The sequence below is a fragment of the Hipposideros armiger genome, unplaced genomic scaffold (genome assembly GCF_001890085.2).
Source record: "Hipposideros armiger isolate ML-2016 unplaced genomic scaffold, ASM189008v1 scaffold_62, whole genome shotgun sequence".
NCBI classification, from domain to species: domain Eukaryota; kingdom Metazoa; phylum Chordata; class Mammalia; order Chiroptera; family Hipposideridae; genus Hipposideros; species Hipposideros armiger.
Window position 1 is genome coordinate 3,567,433 of NW_017731412.1, and position 10,075 is coordinate 3,577,507.

Below are 10,075 nucleotides of genomic sequence, written 5' to 3' on the forward strand. Positions count from 1 at the left end.
CTCACCTGATCTGGACCCCAATGACTTCTTTTTTTACCCGAAGATAAAGGAAATATTGAAAGGAAGACATTTGGATGCCATTCAGGACATCAAGGGTAATAAGACGACAGTTCTGATGGCCATTCCAGAAAAAGAGTTCCAAAATTGGTTTGAAAGGTGGACTAGGCGCAGGTGTCGGTGCATAGCTTCCCAAGGGGAGTACTTCGAAGGTGACCATAGTGATATTTAGCGGTGAGGTATGTAGTGCTTGTTCTAGGATGAGTTCGCAAACTTATTGTCTGACCGCGTATAACTACATTTAGGGAACTGGAAGTCCCTTGCTTAGCTCAGGGGTAATAAGAGAAAAAGTCATACCTTGGATCAGGCCCCCATTTTTATTACTTCGTTGATAATGCCAACTTTGTTTATTAAAGAGTGTTTCTTCCACTGGAGGTACTTATCTAATTTTACAGTGCTAGACGGGCGGGGGGTGGGGGGCGGGTAGGGGAGCAGGAAGGGGCCTACTTTTTAAAACTTCATTCTTAACGTTCTTAACTATATTAATTAGGTATGGAATGACTTCATTTTCTGCTCTGAAGACAACCAATCTTTTTTTAAAGTATTGACTTGCCAACTTATCTTTGACAAGTGATTAAGAAAGATAAATGAATCTCTTGACTTGGCAAATAAGAATGTGTGAATAAGATTATATGTATTCTGAGAAGTCATGTCCCATGATCCAACTCATACTTCTGTTTTAAAATATAACTAGGTTCTCCCAAGAAACTGCATTCACTTAACATTTTAAACTTAAATCGTCCTTACTGTACTACTGTTCTTATTCTCTTTCCTTTTTATTTTTACATGATTTCTATAAATACTCAAATTAAAAAAGCAAACAAAACCCCCAGCCTTGAAACTAACTTACACTGGCGCTCTGAGGTTCATTTATAACTTTTAAAATATTTTGTTAAAATGTAAAAACTCTGAAATTACAAACAAAAAATGAAAAATTTCACAGTATAGATCTAATTTATCTTTAAAATATTCTGCCTCGTTTTTTTTACAAGTAATCAAGTGGTTTATTTTTTTTGTTTGTGTTTTTTCAAATGACACGCCTTTTTGGCTAGAAGAGGAAATATGGTATTGCTCCATTAAAAGCCAATACAAATTTCATTTTTCAATGCTGGTACTTTAACTACTTCAAAGTAGTCATTTGGTTGGTAGAATCACATAACCTCTCTCTGATAGGTCGTCTTTCTCTTTCTGGAAGTCTCCAACCTCCTGTAATTTTTCAAGCTGTCGCTCTTGTCTTCTGTAGCCCTGCTGTGCAGTCTTGAGCTTCTTTCTGAGTTTTTCAGCTTGCTATTCTAGCTGGCGAACCCTTTTTCTCTGGTACATTGTAATGGTCCATAGCGTAGCGGTGCTCACAGAAAACTGAGAGATTATCAGAGGTCCAAAAAGGAGGCATTAGTAATCCAATAACGCATCCACCTGAAAAATGGGGGGTGGAAGCTGGGGGCAGCTGTTCTCGAAGCTGATCTTCTTTCTCTTGTCCTGGGGTTCAGGACCAAGACATATTGTGGGACAGTGTCCTTTCAGTAATGTGTTGTGGCACTGTCTCTCAAAGCAGTCAGGAGTAAAGTTCCGAACAAATACTGTTATACTTGGTGGGTTTAAAGTTTTTTCTCCTAAGAGCTGCCTCCTTTTAAAATTTTATTTATTTAGTTAGTTTTACAAAGACTGGGTCGAGTAAGAGGAAACTGGTGGAAAGAAACGGGTTTATCATTATCGTATGGGTTATTGCAGCCGGAGGACGGCACCATCCATCCTCCGGGTTCTCAGCCACTTCACTTCTGTGGCCCCAGCAGGCAGGCAAAGCTCTGCTTTGACACCCTAGCTTCTTCTGTACCTTTGGCCAACAGTGACCATGATGATAGCCTCCCTGGGAGTGACTAATGTGCCGTTTTGTTGTCTGCATCTGTAGAGGGACCACAGCCATCTCCTGTCCCCCATCTTCAAGATGGCAGGGTGGGAACCACTCTTTTAGATCAATGTCCGTAGTAGGATTACTTAGAAAACAGTTGCTGAAATCGCACCTGATACAACCTACTGACCTACCGTGGTGCGTGCTCTCCGAGAGCTGTGCCTGGGTCTCCTCTCATTCCCGGCAGGGCTGGCGTCTCCCTGTGGGAGGGTCCCCCAGGGAACGCTTTCAGGGAGTCAAGCAAGAGTTTTCTTCAACTCCCACAAACCCTGAGATGTGGTGCTCCGTCAGGCGAGGCAGAAGGAACACATGCGAGGAAGAAATAGTACGAAGAACCATGGGATCCATAAATCTCAGGCCTGTGGTCTGCTTCCATAATTCCGGTTACAGGACAACAGGCAGGAGCAAGGACCCCAGCCCCATCCAGCAGCGGCCATCTGCCTGTGGAGTTTGTTTGCCAAAAGGAAAGGCTCACGTTGGGAAAAGCGGTGCGTCTATCCGTTATCATAGTCTTAGCCTTTTTTTTTTTTTAATGGAAGAGACAAAAACTTGAGAAGTTGAAAGACAGCGTCTAATATGCTTGTTCATAGTCTTGGATCGTAAGGGGTGCTGAGTGGGGTGGTGGAAACCCCACGTGTTTTCCAAAGGCAAGCTGTTTTAAGGGGAAGCTGCTTCCTGAATTCAGAGTCTGCCTCTGCATTGTAGGTTTTTGCTGCTTTTTTTTTTTCTTTCTGGCTTTCCCAGAGCTGAATTTAGAAGAGAATAAGATATTTCTGAGACCCAGGTCTCTGTTAACCAAAAAAACTTTCCTTGTCATCTTGAACTAATAAATAACAACTAAAGGAACACCGAAAACGTCCCCTGTCTCAGAGACAATTGAAACTTTTCTGACTCTTCATCTGCATCACTCATTTACATGCCAGGTCTCTGGAAAGTTTTGAGCTTGAAAGATCTTTCAACTGTGCTCCGGGTATCGGCGCATAAAGGGAACCAGACTGGGCTAGATTCAAACCCCAGCCTCTGGACTGGACTACATGCCTGGACTCTGGTGCTGACAGAGTGACTCTGATTCCTGGCTCTATCCCTTCCTGGATAACTGACCCCCTCAGTTGCTCAGTCTGTAAAATGGGCACAGCAATAGGACCTCTGACTTTGGATCATCGTGAGAATGAAAGGTCAGCCCAGGAAAGCATTTTGAAAAGGGCCAGTCTTGCATGCAATAAGTTCTCAGGGTGCATTAGCTAGTAGCGTTATCTTGGGAAGTTTTCCTGATTTCTTCGAGGTTAAAACGGGGCTAATTCTTCCTGATTCACAGGAGTGTGGCCAGCTGTAGATGCGACAACATACGCTCACAGTGGAGCACAATGCCTGGGACACATCACATGAGCTCCACCCAAGTCCAGTGTATATTTTCCCGTGAGTGGGGGAAAAGCTTCACCTGCAAAATGCTTTTTGCAAGGAGCACTGCTTATTCTGTAGCGAGCAGAAGGGCAAGGAAGCTCCGTCCCTGGGCCATAATCAATGATTGAGGGGAGCCCTATGGCTCTGATGCGGGGAGGGGTACATGACAGAATGAAATCTGCCGCCAGCCCAGCAATCCAGACCCTTGGGCCACACTTTGCATGCCAGGCGCTGTCCTCCCGGGCCACGGGAACACAATCAGATGCTGTTCTCACGGTACCCGATCACAACACTTGCCGGATGGAGGGTCCATTAGCGCTGTGTACTTGTCCTCTCCTAACAGGCTGCCCTGTCTTCTCAAGCGATGATTTAATGCTTCAAGCCTCTGAGACTAGGGCCTCAAATGGCAGGGGAGTCACACAGGACTAGACGCTAGGGATGTATTTAGGGAGCGGGAGCATTCGTTCTGCCCGTTTAAAGGGCTTCCATGGTTTCTTTAGGGGCTGTGTGCCAGCGATTGGCTGGGAAATGGAAGCTCCTAAGTGCTTCCAGGGTGGAAAGGAGGTGTTTCCATGAGTCACACTACAAATGATTCCTTTTGCCAATGGAGCGCCTACTAGGGAATAGTGGGAACACAGCAGGGACTAAAACAGACAAGTGACCCTCTCTGCCCTCTTTCTGGGAGCTGGCATTCCTGAGGGCTGGTGGAATTGGGCAGGAGAACGATGAAAGAGGAAGCAGCATTTGTCACTCCTTCCTGTCCTGGATTTTCTCTAATTAGAGGCACGGAGCAGAGGGTCTGTCTCATCCCCGAAATTTTCAAAAAGCGTGTGTGTGGGGGGGTCTGCATTTCTTTCCTCTCTGGATTTTTGTAACATTGCTCAAGATACTCGACACCCGGCGGCCTCTTCTTAGTTCGAGATCAGAACAAACAGAAAGCTTTTAGGAACATCTCATTCATCTCTATCTCTTTCAAAGACCCATGACTTTTGCATGATGATCCTCATGTTTAAAAAGACAATCGTTCCTCGTCTCGTGTACGATTTAGAGTCAAGGTCAGTTGTGAGATACAGAGTTCAAACTCACCAGCGGCTCACCAAAAGTAGAAACATAACTTCTCTTTCACACATTAATCCAAAGGTAAGAAGACCAGAGCTGATCCGAAACTTCTGCAGGCAGAGGCCCAGGCTCCGGTGGGATTTTTGCTCTGCCTCTCCTAGGCTGTGGCCCGTGTTTGCATAATCCAAGTGGGCTGCCAGGACGGCAGCTGTTTTATTCACATTCCATTCCAGCAGGAAGGAAAAAGGGACAAAAAAGGAAAACAGACAAGGAAGGTCTTTTTAGGAAGGTTCTTATAACCTGCTGGCCAACACTTAGACACGTGGCCAAAGCTAGAGGCAAGAGAGGATGGAGTTTTTATTCTTAGCGACTCTATGTCCGACGAAAATGGAGGTTGTGTATGCTTGGGGAGGAGGGGGCTGATGGGAGATGATGACTAGAGTAAATGGAAACAAAATCGGATATTGGAGGAAAGTAGCAGCCTTTTGCCACCTGCCTTGTGGGCCTGAATAGGAGATGCCACGTCCTCTTTTCCAGGTATGTTGCTCTGACTATTCTTAGTGCAGCAGTTCCCACCATTCCATGCGTCTTACCCCCATTCACTCCTCCGTTGCACTCACCTTAACTATACGCATGCGTTTCTAATCTAAATAATCATATCCCCAGACCTTTTCATTAGGCAACATTTTACTTGTGTATGGTGTTACTCTATCCACCGAGCTCCCTGTTTTATTTCCTCGCCATATGATAAGAAGATATCGGGAGGCCTTAGCGAGAAATCTTACTTTTCTTTTTTTTCTTTTTTTTTTTTTCTTTTCTGCTCTGATTCTTCTGTATCCAAAATGAGGAAGCAAGCCTCATTTTGGGAATTCTCTGGGAAACTTGTCATTAGAGTACAAAGCTGGAAGGTCTTTTATGTCCCAAACCCTGGTAGAGCTCTGCCAGAGAGCGCAGTGTTTGTTGTCATTGAATGCTGGATGGGTTATGAATTACTATTGGGGATTAATAAAGCAATGTCCAATTTCCTACTTGCTCTGTGAACAACTTCCTTTGCTGGGAACCTTTTGGGGAGAAGAGGTGAATCTCAGTGCACTGTGATCTCAGGTGTGGTACCATTGGCCATCTGTGGAAACCTCACCCCATCTCTAATAAGCACCTACAGTGTGTAATGGGCTTTGTAGCATTACTCTCATTCATTTATCATAAACTCCTCTCCATTTTGCAGATGAGGAAGCAGGCACTATGTTTCTCAAGCTCACAATGCTAAGGAGAGGCAGGCCCAGGGCTCCCAAGCCAATCTGTTGATTCCAGCCACTCATTTAACCCCGGCTACCTTTTATCCCCTATTCTCTCCTCTGTCACCTTGTTTCATCCTTTTTGTGCATTTGCATATTTTTACTTTTACATTTCATTGCGTCTTAATTGTTCTTGTTTTTATTTTTATTTTTAAATAATCCCATTACATTCTTACCAGAACAATAAACAAATGAATTGTCTCATATATTTGCCTGTGGATTGTCATGTCTCTGCTCAGTGGGCATCAAGGTCTTTGAATTCCGTGACTGGGTCTTCATTTCTGCAACCTTGGTACCTCTTCCCAGCCTTGGCACACTGTCACGCCTTCATCCACGTTAGAGGGAAAACAATGCACTCTCTTCCATCTCCAGAGCTAACCAGCACATGGGAATTCTGTTCCCTGGTGGGACAGTCTCTGGCCTCTTGGGCAATCTGTGGATGGACAAGGATGGGCTTTCTTTGATCTTTCTGGGTGATCTTGGGGGAATAATGAAGCCAAGCTGGGCCAGCAGATTAAGTCAACATCTGGGTCCATGAGCCCATGTGGTATTTGAAACACGATTCCAAAGAAACTGTGTCTGCCATGCCTGAACCTATCATTTCATGATGGTAGCAGAGCTTCCAGAAAAATCACAGGCCCTGACACCTCACACCATCGCTTGTGTGGGACGGTCTTCCCTAGTGTTGGTCTGGGTGACTCAAAACAACTTCCATTTGTTGAACGTTGTTCAATAAGTCCTCACTATGTACGATTTCGTTTGACCTTCACAAATCACCCCATGAGCTAGAAACAAATATTGTCTGTATGTTACAGAGGAGAAAAGCCACACACTTAACTGGGGTGGTTAGCGTTCTCACGGCCACACGCTGGTAGGGCTAGGACCCACATCCAGGAATTCCAGCTCGAAAGCCCATCCTCTTAACCACTCCACTATATGGAGACAACCAAAACGTGGCAGCCACCTGCGTATGGAGTACCCACCCCCTGCTTAGCAGGATTCCTGGAAATGGAGAGCTGACCACATGGAAGGCACAGATGACCAAGGCCAGGGCTTTCCTTGGCCAGTCTCGTGCTACTTTGAAATGATACAAGGTGAGAAGCTGGTTGTCCACTGCTGTGATTTGATTTAGGCGCACTCGGGTCTGACTCCCTGCTCTGTCTGTTCCTGGGTGGGGCAGCATCTTTCAAGCTATCTGCCCCCTTTCTAATGGCCACCTTATCTGAGTCCTTCATCTGCTATGATTGGCCCCAGAAGCCATATTGTATAATATGAGTCCCTCCCTCCACCCCTGCCCCGATGTCTGACCAGAAATTAAACACTTTCAATCAAACTAAGCCAATAGAATTTCTTGGCCAGGAATTTGAAGCTGGGGCTGAGAAACAGGGCGAGCGAGATACTCTATTTCAGTGTCTTAATCTGGATATAAGAGTTTGGCGGTGGTCCTCTTCGATCACCATGTAGACGTGGAGAAGAAAGCCGTGATGCTAAGGGACGGAGATGAGAACGAATGTGAGCTGCGTTTCTCTAGCTCCTCGTTCCCACCCCTTCCCCAAACCCACCTGCATCGCTGCCTTTAGGGCACAATGTAGAACTTTATTTTTCCCTTAAGGTAACTTCTGGATTGCATGACCTGTGACCCAAAAGACACATACCCTGTCCCCTCTACCTGAAACATAATTCTCCCAACTTTGGGCACTGCTGGCTCCTTTTTTTAAATCACCTTTTACAACGTTGTCTATCATTTGCCATTTACGTGGAGTTCTTGGCCACCAGAATGGCATAATACTATTTGAGAAGCAAATGAATAAATCAAATCTAACACCTCGTATCCCTTTGAAAAAAAATCCATTCACTTCTTTGAACCTCAGTTTTCCCAACTGTGAAATGGAAGCATAGAAGGCCCACCTCACCAGGTCGCTGTGAAGAGTCAAGAGAAGGTGTGCAGGGTGCCTGGCACACAGGGGGCACTTAATGAATGGCGGCCACTCAGGACGGTGGCAGCACAGGCATGCCCAGTTTGAGCATCTCTAACGGTAGACATTTGATTTCTGCCTCAGGGTGCGTCCCCTTTGTGTGTTTTGACTCAAACCCCCAGCAGGGTGAGACTGTGGAAAAGGAGTAATCTGAAATTAGATTTGCCACGATGATTCCCTAATCAGAATCCATTTTCGTTTAATGTGTCTTGATGCCCTGAGCAGTGCAGCTGTGCTGGAGATTAAAGGAAGACAACAGATCTGTCCTCTAAAGAAGGGAGAATTTCCTGTCCTGATCTGTCCCATATTCGCTTTCCCACCATTTGTCTGGGTTGGATCCCAGACACCCCCCTCCTACTGGCCTCCTCCCTTGCCATAACCAGAGATCATATTCAGCATCCACTCATGGACTTGAGAAGAGAGACAAAAATGCATTAATGTCAAGATCTCCAGGGTGCATCGAAAATAAATATAATTCCTCTCTTCCCACTCCTCACACCATATGCTGGGGATGTCCATTGTTTATTTGTCAGCTGTGCCAGCAGGTCTGGGAGAGGATAGCATGCAAAAAAAAGTCGAGGAGGGCAGTGTATCATATCACTGGTGGGAGGGTAGGGCCCATCACTCAACACATAACAAGTCAACAATTCCTGCCTCTTGAATGTCCCCCTGTGAAAGCCCCCTTCACCCTGTTTCACAATCATCTTAACTAACTGTGTAAATGCAAAAGTTCCCATGGCTTGTAAAAGACGGGTAAAAAATGGCCCAAGAAAATAATTCAGGCATTGAGGCCAATTGCAAAGGAAACAAACGTGGAGGCGGCTTTAAACTAAGCCACGCCGTGTAAGTCATCAATATGCTCGATGTTGGTGGAAACCGTGTAACTGAACTCACATTGTGACCACGTACACACCCTTTTTCTTTAATCAGCCTGCTTTTCTCTCATGGGTGATGGGCGCTAAATCTTATGATGTGGTGGAAACGGCGCTGGACTGGAGTTGGCTAATAGCATGTTACTGAATTTGGGGCACGTACCTTTTATTTGGGACTCAGGGTATCCATCTGGAAAAGGAGAAAAGTATATCTATTGGGCTCACAGGTCATAACTCTCCACTGTTTCACCCGTAGCAGATATCACTAATCAATCCGTTGAGTCTTTCGTGTTGGTCCCAGATGGCTCTCAAGGCTCCATCTCAACCCAGAGTTTCTGGGAGCCACCACCAATCAACCAAAGACAGACTTTAAGAAGAAACTTCTCTGTCATTCGTACAGCAGGTGATCTTAAAGTTCTTTGTGCTACACAAGCCCTGTATTCGCGAAGGGCAGTTGTACATATCCCCAACCCCCTAAATAAGTTTGTAGGGGGACATTTTACTTTCGTCTCCTCAGCCAAACCCTGTCAGCTGCCTTCAAAAGAATATCATTAGGGGTTACGCTGTCCAAAGAATTTTGAAACCTCTACTCAAGTGTTTCAAAACAATTTGTCGAATCCCTCATCCCATACAAGCTGCAGGAAGGAGATGCAACTAATCCCACAGGAGAACTAAATGGGGGCGACCTCAAAGTGACCCACAGGACAGTTCTGAATTGTCGGCAAGACCTGCCTCAGAACCAGGAGATGAGGAAGCTTTGCTGAGCTCATAAGTGACTTTTCCTCACAGAGGCAAACTCAGTGTGACCCACAGGCCAGGGACACATTTTTCTTTCAGGTTATGGCTGAGGAAGGCATTTGTCTGCCTCTCAGAGGTTCTTGGAAGGAGCATGTGAGATTGGGGCTAGGTCTGGGAAGTTTTTACACCACATCCTGGGAGTGATGACTCCCCGTTGAACCTGGCTTACTGGTGGAGGCGGACATGTGGTAGAGTGATGCTTTCCTAAAGCATTTCCACTTTGGTCAGTGAGAAACTCGAATCCAGATGAGAAAAAGATGATGGACCTGATCCTGTTCATGTGCTGGTGTCATCGGGCACAGCTGTTCCTGGCCTCACAGGCATCAAACACATTTATGAGTCCCCCCCCCTCCCCGGTCCCGACCAACCCCGGCATTCAAGGTGACGAAACTTGAGTCCTCTTATAAGATGGAGCCTGGCACTCTTTTTTGGGCACGCAGGCCATGAAACTCACGGTGGTCCCTCATCTAAGTCTTCATGATACGCATACAAAATCTTGTCTGGTTTGGGCCAATGGCCCCCAAAGTTAGGAATGTCACAAGAGCCTCAAGGTAGAGACAGAAGCAGGTTTTTGGTTGGAGTGGGGGCGGAAATATTTTTAATCCTGCTTGCTTTCACTTTTGTCTGATGGACACATACGTCTTGGAGTGATGTTACCTGAGATATTGCACATCAAGCACTTAGCACAGTGCCTGGCGGGGGTGGGGG

The 10,075-nt window shown here is 45.8% G+C and overlaps 1 pseudogene; it reads right to left on the minus strand.

The window, feature by feature from the left end:
* Positions 1-1,133: 1,133 nt before the first annotated feature.
* LOC109382234 (THAP domain-containing protein 1 pseudogene) lies at positions 1,134-1,805 on the minus strand (annotated as a pseudogene).
* Between the last annotated feature and the right edge of the window lie 8,270 nt (positions 1,806-10,075).